The sequence below is a fragment of the Theropithecus gelada genome, chromosome 13, assembly GCF_003255815.1.
Source record: "Theropithecus gelada isolate Dixy chromosome 13, Tgel_1.0, whole genome shotgun sequence".
Lineage (NCBI taxonomy): Eukaryota > Metazoa > Chordata > Mammalia > Primates > Cercopithecidae > Theropithecus > Theropithecus gelada.
Genome location: NC_037681.1, coordinates 6193462 through 6207539, shown reverse-complemented (window position 1 = coordinate 6207539; position 14078 = coordinate 6193462). Strand labels below are relative to the sequence as shown.

At 38.3% G+C, this 14078-nt stretch overlaps 1 long non-coding RNA gene across 1 annotated transcript; it reads right to left on the bottom strand.

Moving 5' to 3' along the window:
• Positions 1-1828: 1828 nt before the first annotated feature.
• On the bottom strand, positions 1829-13739 carry LOC112604550. Its single transcript, XR_003115248.1, has 2 exons — positions 13584-13739; positions 1829-3697 (listed from the first exon to the last, which is right to left on the bottom strand). It is a non-coding gene; the product is annotated as an uncharacterized LOC112604550 (long non-coding RNA).
• Positions 13740-14078: the final 339 nt, after the last annotated feature.

Below are 14078 nucleotides of genomic sequence, written 5' to 3'. Positions count from 1 at the left end.
CCTGAGAAAATTCACAGTGAAGCATTTGGCAGAAGCTTTTGCTTGTTTTTCTTTAAAAAGTTTTTTTTTCTTTAAAAAGTTTGAAAGTGACCTCTGAAGTTTGAAAGTGACCGCTGAAAGGTTTTTATTAATAGAGAGGAATGTTCATGTTGCATTATCTGCTTACAAACATATCTATGATGAAGAAAAGAAAGAACCAAGAAAACTGCTATGGACATATTTCTGAAAAGAGCGACACCTCCTCAAGAAGATCCTCAGTCAGGTCCTTCAGGCCATGTTCCAGAAAAAGGCATTGCTATCACAGGAGATGACAGCTCCATGCATGTTATTATCCCTGAAGACCTTCCAGTGGGATGAAATGTGGAGGTGGAAGATACTGATATTGATGATCCTGACCCTGTGTAGGCCTATGCTAATGTGTGTTTGTGTCTTAGTTTTCAACAAAAAAGTTTTAAAATTAAGAAGAAAAAAATTTTAAATAGAAAAAAACTTACAGAATAGGGATATAGAGAAAGACAAGATTTTTGTAGAGCTTTACAGTGTGTTTTTGTTTTAAGCTAAGTGTTATTACAAAAGAGTTAAAGTGTTAAAAAGAAGTTTAAAGTTTATGAAGTAAAAAAGAGTAAGCTAAGGCTAACTTATTTAAAAAAATTTTTTTTTTAAAATTTAGCGTAGCGTAAGGGCACAGTGTAATGTCCCCGTCACTCACGGACTCACCCGGAGCAACTTCCAGTTCTACAAGCTCCATTGACTGGAAGTGCCCTGTACAAGTGTGCAATGTTTACTCTTTATACTGTATTGTTACTGTACCTTTTCTATGTTAGACATGTCTACATAGACATATATACCTACCATTGAGTTATAACTGCCTATAGTATTCAGTATAGTAGCATGCTGTACAAAGCCTAAGAGTGACAGGCTATACCACATAGTCCAGGTGTGTGGTAGGCTATGCCATCTAGGTGTGTGCAAATACACCCTATGATGTTTGCGCAACGATGAAATTGCCTAAGGACACATTTCGCAGAATGTATCCCTGTTGTTAAGCAACACATGACTGTATATACACACATCTTTTGATTCTGGCTCTCTGGAGAACCCTAAAATACTTGACAAAAATGTCAGGGTAAGCCTGGAGTCCTGCTGGTTGTTCTCCTGTCTGTCATGTTAAAAGTAAAATAAAACTATTAACTGGCTTTCATTTTTAAAAATTCCCAGGCCCCAAATTCTATATCCCCCTGGAATCAGCACTGACTGCAAGAACATCTTCTCTCGGCCGGTCAGGGACACTCTCCCCAGCAGAGTGGCCCTTTCCAAAGCTGAAACTACTTCTGCCTCTACTTGCATGGCTTCGCAAAGCCTAGATCCTTGTGGGAATGCATTTCAAAAAGGAAGAATCAATTGATTTAGGGGCATGCAATCAAGACCCTGGGTATCAGTATGAAGGAGTTCTTCATATAATCTGGATTTGAGCTTCAGTTAGGTATATGCATAGTAAAGAGTTTCTCCCAGTCTGTGGCTGCCCTTTTCCCTTTATTCTTGATGTCTTTTAATAAACATAAATTTTAATTTTGATAAAGCCTCAGTCACTTCTTTACAAATTTTATACTTATTGCATCTTTGTGTCTTAAAATATCTTTGCCTACCTGAACATCATGAAGACATTCTCCCATGTTCTCTTCCGGAAGAACTTTACTATTAGTTTTCAGACTTAGGTTTATGATCCATCTCGAGTTAATATTAGTGTTTGGTGTGAGGTAGGTGGTCAAGATTTTTTCTCTATATGGATATCTAGTTGCTCCAGCAACATTTATTGAAAAGAACTTCCTTTTTCCCATCTAACTGTTTGGCACCTTTGTCAAAAATCATTTGACTATAGGGGTAGCCATTTTTACCCAACAAGTTGTTGGGTAGGTGGCAGCAGACATTTGGTCTGGAGCTATACCACCTGGACAAGAAGGTATCAGGGTCATCCTAAGTCCATCTGTATTTCAGATGAACTTGTTCTCATAGTGCAAAGATTTCTGGTCATTTCCATTTCCCAGTCACCTTTGTGAATTACTACTTGGAAGTTTTATGTTACCACCAAGCCTTGGTTTTGCTGTCAAATACCCAAGGTGCTTGACCCCTCCCTGTCACAGTTTCCTTATTGGTAAAATGGTATAATGGCAATAACTGATGCATGGGGCTGTTGCAAGGTCAATGGGGTCAAAAATGCAATGAGAACACTCGCTATTGCCTGTTTCCTTCTCACCACTGTGAGCTCCTCCAGAGCAGAGACCATGTTTTATGAATCTCTGCATTTCAGTGCTTGAAAGGATACCTGGCATATGGCAGGTGTTTATTAAATGTACGGAGAATAAACAATATTCTTTTAGATGGTGTAGATGGAACCATTTGTATGGCAGCCTGCTGTTATTTATTTCTATCCAATCCAGGGGACTTGTCTGTCTTTATCTTATTTGACACACTCGACTGCTCCTTCCTGAAGCCCTTTATTCTCTTTGCTTCTAGAACACCACACACTCTTTGCTCTCCTTCTGCTGTACTGAATGTCCTTTCTTAGTCTTCTTGGTCATGCCTGTTGCCTCTGCTCTAAGGACTTTTCTGCCCAGGGGTATCTCCCACCTCTTTTCTTCTCTATGCCACACTGTCTCTCTTGGTGACCCCTTCTTCTCTCCTGGCTTTAAGTTCTATTTGCTCACAACTGATGGCTGTATCCATCCTGAGCCCACACTCATGTACGCCACGGCCTACCCCACTTAGACTTAACAGGCATTTCACTTCAAAGTTGTCCAAAACAAAGCGGGAGATTTTTCCCACATGATTTTATTTTACTCTGTCTTGAGTTCTCAAGTTTCTCAAGACGAAATCTTCCAACTCAGTCACGGTTCTTCTCTTTATCCTCACTCCGTTTCTCTAGTTCTTTATCAGGTCCAGTTTGACTCTACCTCTAAAACCATTTCTGAATGTGTCAATTTCTTTCATTTTAACTGGCTCTACTAAAGTTCAAGTCACCATCCTCTCTTGACTGGGCTACTGCAGTGGACTCTGGCCTGGTCTCTAAGCTTTCTTTCTTGAGGGATCTGGTCATACCACTCCCTATGCAAAACCCTGTCACAGAGCAAAGTCCAAGCGTGTTACTCCATCCTAAAAAGCCCCTATGGCAAGAGCCTTTGCCTGACTCCTTGACTTTGTGGACAAATGGGTTTATCTATGGCGAAATAAGAATGCAACGTTCCTGACATTGTGGAGGCCCAGCCTTCTATCTAGAGTTATATAACATCTTGGGAGGTTCCAAATGCATTAAGTCAAGTCCAGGTTTGTCAGTTTCTCCAAAAGATGTCAATGAAAACTGCATATGTCTTGCAGCTGAACATCTAAAGTATCAATTACCTGGAAAATACTGATGAGCAAAATCCACTGGTGGCTACAAAGGTGATTATAAAGCAGTAGTGACCTAGTCTTGGGGAGATAGCCCACTGAGTTAAGGAAAGCTTGTGAGTGTTCTGGCCAGACTGGCCTAGGTTCAAATCCTTGCTGTACCCTGTCCAGGGAATGTTAGCTGCTGAAGCTCTCTGGACTTTATCCATAACGAAGGGTGATTTTGCTCTTTGAAGTTTGCTAGAAGATTCTCTGACAGAGTGTCTTTTTCAGCAAGGGACAGAAATGCAGTAGGTGGTCTCTTTCTCCATTTCTAGAGATGAAAAGAAACAGGAGCTGATGAGAAGTTCTAGGCTTATTGTCCTAGAACACCCGGGCCTATTGGTGTCCTGTCCCTTCTACCCTACCTCAGCATGGTGTGGTTCATTCCGGAAAAGGCTCTGCAGAGGCACAAGATTTTCTGGCAAGAAGCAGATTGCTGCTTTTGATGGCTGTGTCCTGGCAGGACCACCTTAATGACTTGTCCTGGCACATTTAGGGTGTTAAGAACAGCCCCTAAATCTGGGCCCCTTCACAGCTCAGAAGAGCCTGAGCATAATATAGAAATTATTCTCTAGTGAGAATGAGATCTACAGGGTGAAAAAATAGAAATCTTAAAAGTTAGGAAATAACAAGAACAGAAAAGAAGTATACCTTGTAGATTATTTTTAAATGATCAAATTGAAGACCATGGGATTTTTTTTTAAACAAACAACCTAGGAGACAGCGGTTAGTTTTGACATTGATGTAGTTGTAGGGAACTCTAGTTTGTGGTCAGCCCAAGGTACTTTCCATGCACATGAATCACCACATGCACTTAACTTGGGCAGAGCTCAATTTCAGATTCTTTAAACCAAAGTGAAAAGCCCCAAGTTAGGTTAACTGGCAGGCACATACTGTAGACAGCCCAGATCTGGGAATTTAAAAAAAAAGTGTGTGGAAACAAACATATTTTGGTGGTTTTTAACATAATTATTGTCTCTTTCTCACAGTGATTTGCATAATGTTGCAGAGGTGTTGCCTGGCAAGCTCCAGTTAAAGATGTAGCTTTTGTGTGCACCTGTTTGCAGGCTAGATAGAGAACAGTCATATGCAAGTAAAATCTTGGTACCCTCCATTGCTTGACTTACTTTTTTGAGCAGGCTTATTGCTGTGTAAGTAACCTACAAAAATTCCACATATCTGAAGTGTAGAACATGTTTTTGCATATGTATATGTCCATGAAACCATCATAACAATCAATATAGTAAATATTTCTATCACTCCCAAAAGTTGCTTCACGTACCTTTGTAATTTCCCTCCCAGGCCTCTCTTCCTCACTACTAGTTTGTTTTGCATCACCAAAGATTTTCATTTTCTATAGTTTTATTAAAATGGAATAAACGGTATATAGTCTTTTTTGACTGGTTTATTTTACTCAATATAATTATTTTTGAGATTCATCCATGTTATGATTATCTATTATTATTATTTTCTTTTTTCTCTTTTTTATTGAGTAATAGTCCATTGTATGGATATACAACAATTTGTTTATCCATTCATCTGTTGATGAACTTTTTAGTTGTTTCCAGTTTGGGGCTATTTACCAATAAAGGTACCATGAACATTTGTGTGCAAGTCTCTGTATGGATATCTGCTTTCTTTTCTGGTAGAATTGAGAGGCTGGGACATGTGGTAGGTGCATGTTTAACTTTTTACAAAACTCTAATCTGTTTTTCAAAGTGGTTGTTTGATTTTGCATTACCAATAGCATTGTATGAGAATTTCATTTCCTCCATATCCTCACCCCATATGGTCAGTCTTCTTAATTTTAGCAATTCTAAAATATATGTAGTGGTATCACATGGTTGTTTTAATTTGAACTTCCCTAATGATGCTGACATCTTTTCATGTGCTTACTGTCATCCCTATATCTTCTTTGGGGAAATGTCTGTTGAAATCCTTTCTCTATTTTATTTTTAATGGGGCTATTTTCTTATTATTGAGTTCTAAGAATTCTTCATATATTCTGGGTATAAGTGCATTATAAGATGTATTCTTGGCAAACATCTTCTCCCAATCTGTGGCTTACTTTTTCAATTTCTTCATAGTTATCTCTCAAAGAATGAAAATTTTGATAAAGTCTAATTTATCAATTTATTTTTTATGGATTGTGTATTTGGTGTCATACCAAATACAAAAACTCTGCCTAACCCAAGGTCATTAAGATTTTCTTTTATGTTTTCTTCTAAAGGTTTACAGTTTTAGATTTTACATTGAGATCTGCAATCCATTTGAATCACTTCTTTTTATATGATGCACATTTGCATTCAATTTCATTGTTTTTGTCTGTTTCTGCATACAGGAATCTAACTTTTCCAGTACTGTTTGTTGAAAAGGCTATCCTTTCTTCATTGAATTACTTTTGCACTATTGTCCAAAATCAGTTGTCCATATTTTTGAGTGTGTGTGTCTATTTCTGGACTTTCTATTTGGTTCATTGATCTTTTCTTCTATCTTGCTGCTAGTACTAGAATATTTTGATCACCTGTAGCTTTATAATAAATCTTGAAAGCAGATAGTTTAAGAACTTCAACTTTTCTCTTTTTCAAAGTTATATTGGCTCTTTTGGGTTTTTTTGCACCTCCATATGAATTTCAAATCTGCTTTTCAATTTCTACAAAGAGCCTGCTAGAAATTTGATTAGCACTGCATTTGGAAGAGTTCTCATTTTAGCAATACCGAGTCTTCTGACCTTTAAACAAAGTATATCTCTCCGATTATTTTGGTCTTCTTTAATTTATATCAGCAATGTTTTATAGTTTTTAGTGTATAGGTCTTACACGTATTTTGTCAGATTTACCCATAAGTTTTATTTTTGTTTTTGTTTTTGTTTTTGAGACAGAGTCTCAGTTTGTTCCCCAGGCTGGAGTGCGGTGGTGTGATCTCGGCTCACTGCCAACTCTGCCTCCTGGGTTCAAGTGATTCTTGTGTCTCAGCCTCTCAAGTAGCTGAGATTATAGGCGCAGGCCATTGTGCCCAGCTAATTTTTTGTATTTTTATTAGAGACGAGGTTTTGCCATGTTGCCCAGGATGGTCTTGAACTCCTGGCCTCAAAGTGATCCATCCACCTCAGCCTTCCAAAGCATTGGGATTACAGGCGTGAGCTGTCACACCTGGCCAGTATTTCATATTTTTGATGCCATTGTAAGAAATTGAATTTTAACATCTGACAGTTCACTACTAGTACATAGAAATACAGTGATATTTTACATTTTTTCTGTGTTCTGACCTGTTGCTGATGTGGTTTGGCTCTGTGTCCCCACACAAATCTCATCTTGTAGCTCCCATAATTCCCACATGGTGTGGCAGGGACCTTGTGGGAGATGATTGAATCATGGGGGTGGGTCTTTCCCATGCTGTTCTCCTGACAGTGAATGGGTGTCACAAGATCTGATGGTTTTAAAAACGGGAGTTTCTCTGCACAAGCTTTCTCTTTGCCTGTTGCCATCCATGTAAGATGGGACTTGCTCCTCCTTGCCTTCTGCCATGATTTTGAGGCCTCCCCAACCATGTGGAACTATAAGTCCAATAAACCTCTTTCTTTTGTAAATTGTCCAGTCTCAGGTATGTCTTTATCAGTGGCATAAAAACTAACTAATACAGTTGCTAAACTTACTTTTGAATTCTAGTATTTAAAGTGTAACTTCCTGAGGATTTTGTATATACATAATTGTGCCAACTATGAATCTTTCCAGTCTATGCCATTTATTTATTTTTCTTGGTCTGTTTTGCTGGCTGGTATTTCCAGCACTGTTAAATAGAGTGGTGAGCATAGACACTTTTCCCTGGTTCTTGAATTTAGTGTAAGAAAACTCCATCTTTTATCATGAAATATGATATTAGCTGTAGGTTTTTCATAGCTACCCTTCAATTGTTCAATTGGTTGAAGAAATGCTCTTCTATTCCTAGTTTTCTAATTGTTGTTAATCAGGAATGGGTGTGGAGTTTTTTCAAACTTTTTTTCTACATCTATTTAGATGATCATATTGCTTTTATTTGTAGTTAATAGTGATTTACATTGATTGGGTTTTGAATATCAAAACCAATCAACGCATTCTTGGGATAAACCCTTCTTGTTCACCATGTTTTATCCTTTTTACATATTGTTGGATTGGATTTGCTAACTTTCTTTAGAAATGTTGCATTTATGTTCATGAGAGTTAGTTATTCATCTGTAGTTTTCTTTGTTTCACTTTAGAATCAGAGAAATAATACATTCATAAAATAATTTGGAATTATTCTCGTCTCTTTAATTTTCAGAAAACGTTTGTAAGGCTTGTTATTCTTTCTTCTCTTAATGTTTGGTAGAGTTCACTAGTGAAGCCATGTCAACCTGTAATTTTCTTCATGGATACATTTTAAACTAAGCATTCAATTTATTCCATAAATAGAGGATTGTCCAGGTTCTTTATTTCTTTTTGAGTGGGCTCTGGTAGGTTGTGCCTCGCTAGGAATTTATCCATTTTATCTAAGTTTAAAAATTTATAGGCATAAAGCTCATAATACTTCCTTATTATCCTTTTAATATCTGTAGAATCTGAGTGATCTCACCTCTATAATTCCTAATATTGATTAATTTGTGTCTTAAGTAGTTTTTTAGATCAATGTACCTAGAGATTTTTAAATTTTGTTGATCTATTCGAAGAACTAGCTTTTGGTTTTATTGATTTTTTTCTATTGTTTTCTGTCTTCTATTTTATTGATTTTTCATTCTGATCTTTATTATTTTCCTTTTAATGCTTGTTTTGGCTCAATTTGTTCTTCTTTTCTAATTTTTGAAGTGGAAGATGAGGTCATTGGCTTCAGATCTTTTCTTTTTTCTAAAGTAGAAATCCAGTGCTATATATTTCCTTCTACATATTGCTGAAATGGCATTCCACTAGTGTTGCTATATTGTGTTCTCATTTGATTATTTTTCAAGATATTTTCTAATTTTTTTTGATTTCTTATTTTACCCCTGATTATTGACAAATATGTTACTTTGTTTCCAAACCTTTGGGAATTTTCCAGATAGATTTCTGCTAATGATTTCTATTTTAATTCCAGATTGTTCAGAAAACATACTTTGTTTAACTTGAATCCTTTTAAATTTATTATGCATTGTTTATGGCTCAGAATATAGAATATATCTTGAAAAATGTTTCACGTGCTCTTGTAAACAATGTGTATTCTCCTATTTCTGCATGACATGTTCTATAAATGCCAGGTAGGTACATTTTATTAGTAGTGTTGTTCAAGTCATCTATATCCTTGGTGATCTTTTTGTTACTCATTCTATCAATTATTGAGAGAGAGGTATTAAAATATCTAATATGTATCTGTATTTGTTAATTTCTCCTTATAGTTTTATCAATTTCTGTTTTATGTACTTTGGAGTTCTGTTATTAGGTGCATAAACCTTTAGGATTATTATGGTCTTGACAAATTGATCCCTTTAACATTTTTAAATGTTCTTCTTTATGCTCGATAATATTCTTTGCTTGAAATCCACTTTTATATTAATATAGCCAATCTAGATTCTTTGTTAGTGTTTACATTGTATCTTTTTCCCATCTTTTTCTTTATCATAGTTATGTCTTTACTTTTAAATAACATTTTTTTGTTGTTGATAAAAAGCACATAGTTGGATTAGCATTTTAAAAAATCTGATTTGACAAATTGCTTTTACTGCTGTTGTTTAGGCCATTTACATTTAATGTAATTATTGATGTTGTTAGGTTTAATTCCTGTCATCTTACTGTTTTTTCTTCAATTTATCCCATATGTTTTTGCTCTTTTTTCTCTGACTTTTTTCAGACTATTTTTATGATACAACTTTATCTCTTTTGTTGTCTTATTTGCTATAACTCTTTGTTATTGTGTTATTTTCATAGTTCTTAGGGTTAACAGAACACATCTTTAACTTATTATAGCCTACCTTCAAATGATATTATACCAGTTCGCATATAGCATAAGAAGCTTACAACAGTATACTTCCATTTCTCCCCTTCTGATCTTTATATTATTGTTGTCATTCATTTTACTTACATATATGTTAACATCATGCTACATTGTTACTACTTTTGTTTAAACAATTCATTATATTTTATGGTCATATCCACTTTTCTTTCTTTCTTCCTGAGGTCCTGAAGTCTTTTGTTATTATTTCCTTTCTGTTTTGAGTACTTGTTTTGGCATTCCTTAAGGGCAAGTCTTCTGGTGACATATTCTTCTAGTTTCCTGTCATCTGAAAATGACTTTATTTCTCCTTCATTTCTAAAGAATAGTTTGACTTCTAGTTTGCAATCCAGTATGTAAGGAGCTTGGAAGTTGTCACTACATCCTAACAAATAAAAGCCTGAACAAACTGATTAATTAATAATTCTTCTTAGACCCATCAGAGAAGTGAGGTTCACTGCCCCTTAAATTGGAAAGATTGACAAGAAAATACGTAGAATCACAACTTACTGGAGCAGAAACCCATGAGCAGAAACCTTTGTGGGAACCAGTATGGGGTAGAAAAACCTGAACTGTAATTGATGAATTGCTGGGCATTCAGAGTAAACAAGTATGAGAGTTAAACACTCCAGTGGGACCCATTCAAAGGAGGGCCCCAAGTTTTTGGGAGTTCTGGTTTCAGGAGTTCAACTAGGTTCTCACAGTAAATATCAGAAAAAAAAAAATAAAAATCTTGTACTTCTGGTGAGGAGAGGGAGGAGCAACTAGTTGAAGTAAGTCAGAGCATCCTCTTCTAGTCAAAAAGGCCTGGCCTCAAGATAAATTACTTTACCAGAGCCTAAACTATTGGGATTTTATCAGAGCCTAACCAACCTGGAAGAAAGGAAATAGCATACTCCAGCATGCCTTAGCCTTCTACATAGGGGAAGAGAAATACTCAACTTCAGTTCATTCTAGACATCTTGTCCCACCTAAGGGGAATGTTGGGGGATTGAGAAGCACTGTTTGAAGTTCACAGTTTAGAGACACAGGCTCACTAAAAGACTGAGATATAAAACTATAGAACACTTTGCTCCTTCCCACACTGTTACAGGATCTTTGGGGTATTGATTTTCTGGCCAGAAACCTCTGTGGCTGGTGGCATCTTTGCCTTAGTTCTTGTCTTGCATCTAGAAGAATGAGGTGTGCAAACAAGTGAAGGGTAAACAAGACAAAGAAGAGCTTTACTAAGTGTTAGAACAGCTCAGAGGAAACCCTCAGTGGGTAGCTCCTCTCTGTCGGCAGATCATCTTCTCTGTAAGCAGATCTTCCCATTGAGTGCTCAGCTCTCAAGCAGAGAGGAGGCCCTGGAGAGGGTAGCACCTCTCTGCTACTGGTCATCATCCTGACATCTGCTGCTCTCACCAGAAAGGAGGCCCTGGAGAAAGTTGCTTCTCTCTGAAGCTGGTAGTCCCTATGTCTCTGCAGGTCTCTGAAACTCTCAGAAGAGAGGGTAGTTCCTCTCTGCCGTGGGCCATCTGTCCTCCATCTTATGTTCTCTGCCCTGCTCTGACTGAGTCTGGGGCTTTTTTGGACCTCAGAGGGAGGAAGTGCCTGTTGATTGGTTCATGGAGGGCCATGGGTGGTCCAGAAAAGGCACCATAAGTCCCCACTCCATTCTGCTGGTCTGGCAGCCTGACCCCAGCCTTCAGGCCCTCCCTTGCCTGAAGGTGGGATCTTACTGACAACCCATCCACTTCCACCCAGGAGCCTGTCTGCCTTCTGCTGTCCCTGGCCCTCTGGCTGTTGGCACCAAGAGGCACCTGCAGGCCAGCACCGAGCAGTCCTCAGAGCTCCCCTCTGCTTCCCCTGCTACTCTCATTGGTACCCAAATTCTGGAGGGGGCTGGGGCAGCAGGGCACTGGCTTGCCAGCACTGATCCGAGTGTGTGCAGACTGTGCCAAATTGTGATAGCACCCGAGCTTGGCTCCAACCCTGCTGTGATATGGGAGCCTGTGCCGGGAGCAGTGAGAGGCCAGGCAGCTGGAGAAGACACCCGTGGGCTTGCGGGTACTGGGGTTGGGGGGCCTTCCTTGGCCCCTAAGGGTGTAGGTTGCAGAGACACCTGGGTCTTGCACCGGGGAAGGTGGTTGCAGCTGCACCCAGAGCTCCCGCCCTGCCAACTCAGAAGGGGTGGAGTTCCTGCTTGTCCTTGGCTCCTGCCGGCTTGGTGTAGCAGAGGCCCAGGTCTGCACCTGTGGATCTGGTGGTTGCACCTGCACCAGAATGGGCAGGGATCCTCCCTGCTCCTGGCACCTGCAGGAGCACAGGGAGGCTCTGATCGGCAGCCACAGCTTGAGCGGCTGCAGCGTTACTCAGGAAGGCAGGATTCCTGCCTGCTCCATGGAGCAGGAGGCCTGAGTCTGCAGCCGCAGCTGCACCCAGGAGGGCAGGGATGCTGCCTGTTCCATAAAGTGGGAGGCCTGGGTCAACAGCCGTGGTTTGGGTGGCTGCATCGGCACCTGGGGAGCTGCTGCACCAACTCAGAAGGGCGGGTCTCCAGCTTGTCCTGGCTTCCAGGCTCCTAGGAGTGTGGAGCCCCAGCTGTGACTCCCTGCTGCAGCTGGCATGATGGCAGCACTGCTGCCATCAACACCTCACTACCACATTACTAAAGACCTACTTTCTGCAGTTCCTTTTATCCAGTATCTCATATTTGGCTATTAAAAAACAATTACAAGGCACGCCAAAAGACAAAAAAAAAAAAAATAGCTTGAAGACACAGAGCAAGCATCAGAATTAAACTGATATACCAAGAACAGTCTTACTAGATAGAGCATTCAGAATTGACAATTTTTTTTTTATCACTACTTATAAAATGTTGTGCCACTTCTTTCTGGCTTAAGTTTTACAAGTAATGTAGTGTTTCTCCTTAACCTCTCTTAAGACCTTTTTCCATCTTTAGTTTTCAGAAATTTGAATATGATTTGTCTTGGTATGGATTTCTTTGAATTTATCCTATTTGGGATTTATTCTACTTTATTCTTTTTAAATCCGTGGGTTTAATATCTTTTGTCAAATTTGGGGAAATTTTAGCCATTATTTATTTGATTATTTTTTTCAGTTGAACAGTTTTTCTCCTTACTTCTAGGACCCTGATGATACAAAAGCTAGATTTTTGGTTATCATCCATAGATCTCTCAAACCATTTTTTTTCTAGCCTGTTTTCTCTATATTGTTTACACTGAGTAATTTCTAATTATCTGTCTTTAAGTTTGAGGATTCATTCTTTGTTGCTCCAAACCACTTTTGAGGCTATCTGTTGAGTATTTCAGTTACTGTATTTTTTTAGGTTTATAATTTTTAGCTCATTATTTATTCAATATCTTATATTCCTTTACTTAGATTTTTTATTTTTTATTTTGTTTCAAAAGTGTTTTTAATTGCTCATTTAATAATTTTTTACCCTTGAGCTTAGCCAAAAGGCCAAGAGGCAATCATTTAATAATTTCTGCTAACTTTGTATATGTTTGAGACTTCACAATAAAAAGGGAAAACAAATGCAATTTTTCTGATCTGGAGAAGATGCTGACCACTTTCTTCATCTGTAGGAAAAACCAAAACAAGAAGGAAATGAGACTAAATGATTATAGAAGAGAGTATAAACACTTTAACTAAGAAGATATTTCTCCACTAGGAAAACTTCCCATGTAAAGTGTATCCTCGTGCCTGGTCATCTCTCAAATCCAATGTTTGTTAGTTTTAATTGCAAGAGTCATACATAAAAACTAATGATTCATTTTGCAGAATAATAGGTATACTGTAATCCCAGTTCTCACACATTGGAGAAAAACAAATTTAGAAAATGAGATTCCTCTATAGTCACAGCCCTTATATCACCACTCTCAATGGTTTTGTAAACCATTCAGACATTTTCATGTGTGACTAGAACTGGGATTATATTAGACCTATTATTCTGCAACTTCTTTTTCTTCTTTTTTGCCTAAATATTCCGCTAAGAGAGTTTGTGAAACAGAATAAACAGCTGTTTAGACAGAAAAGCTAAAAACAGTTGAAAACAGCTAAAAGCAGCTTCTTTTCTGTTCAGATTCCAAGATCATGCTAATTTTATCCATATTTTAACATCTGGCATGATCTTTTTAACCTAAGGACATAATTTTACACAATTATTATCCTTTTACCTAAGGACAAAAAAGTTACAGTAGTGAAAATAACCCAAAAAGCAAGATCCTGAAGTTCCGAGCTTGCAGTTGGCTGGCCTTCTGTGACTCTGTGGGCAGGTGGCCGCCGGGCTTTGTGTCTGAGGGGCCGCATAGTAGAATGACTCAGCAAAGCAGTGGCCTGGGAACATAGAAGAGGCTGACTAAGATTATGAGCTTTCAGGGGAGCATTCCTTTTAGCCGGCAAATTTCTCTTTTAAGGTAATGAAAGTGTTTCAGGTTCCTCTTTGTCCATTTGCAAATAAACTGGTGAGTCCACATCACTCCCAGTGCAAATGAGAGTGTGGTGCACACGTCATGAAGATGAAGTGGTTTCCCCTTAATTTTGCATATTTTCTTGTCTGCTTTTAACTCTAGAAGATATTTGCCTTCACCTGATTTACAGTCAGGTTCATTTCTCGCATCGCAAATTGACTCTTCTCTGTTGTCCTCAGCAATTATTCATTGTGCTCATTT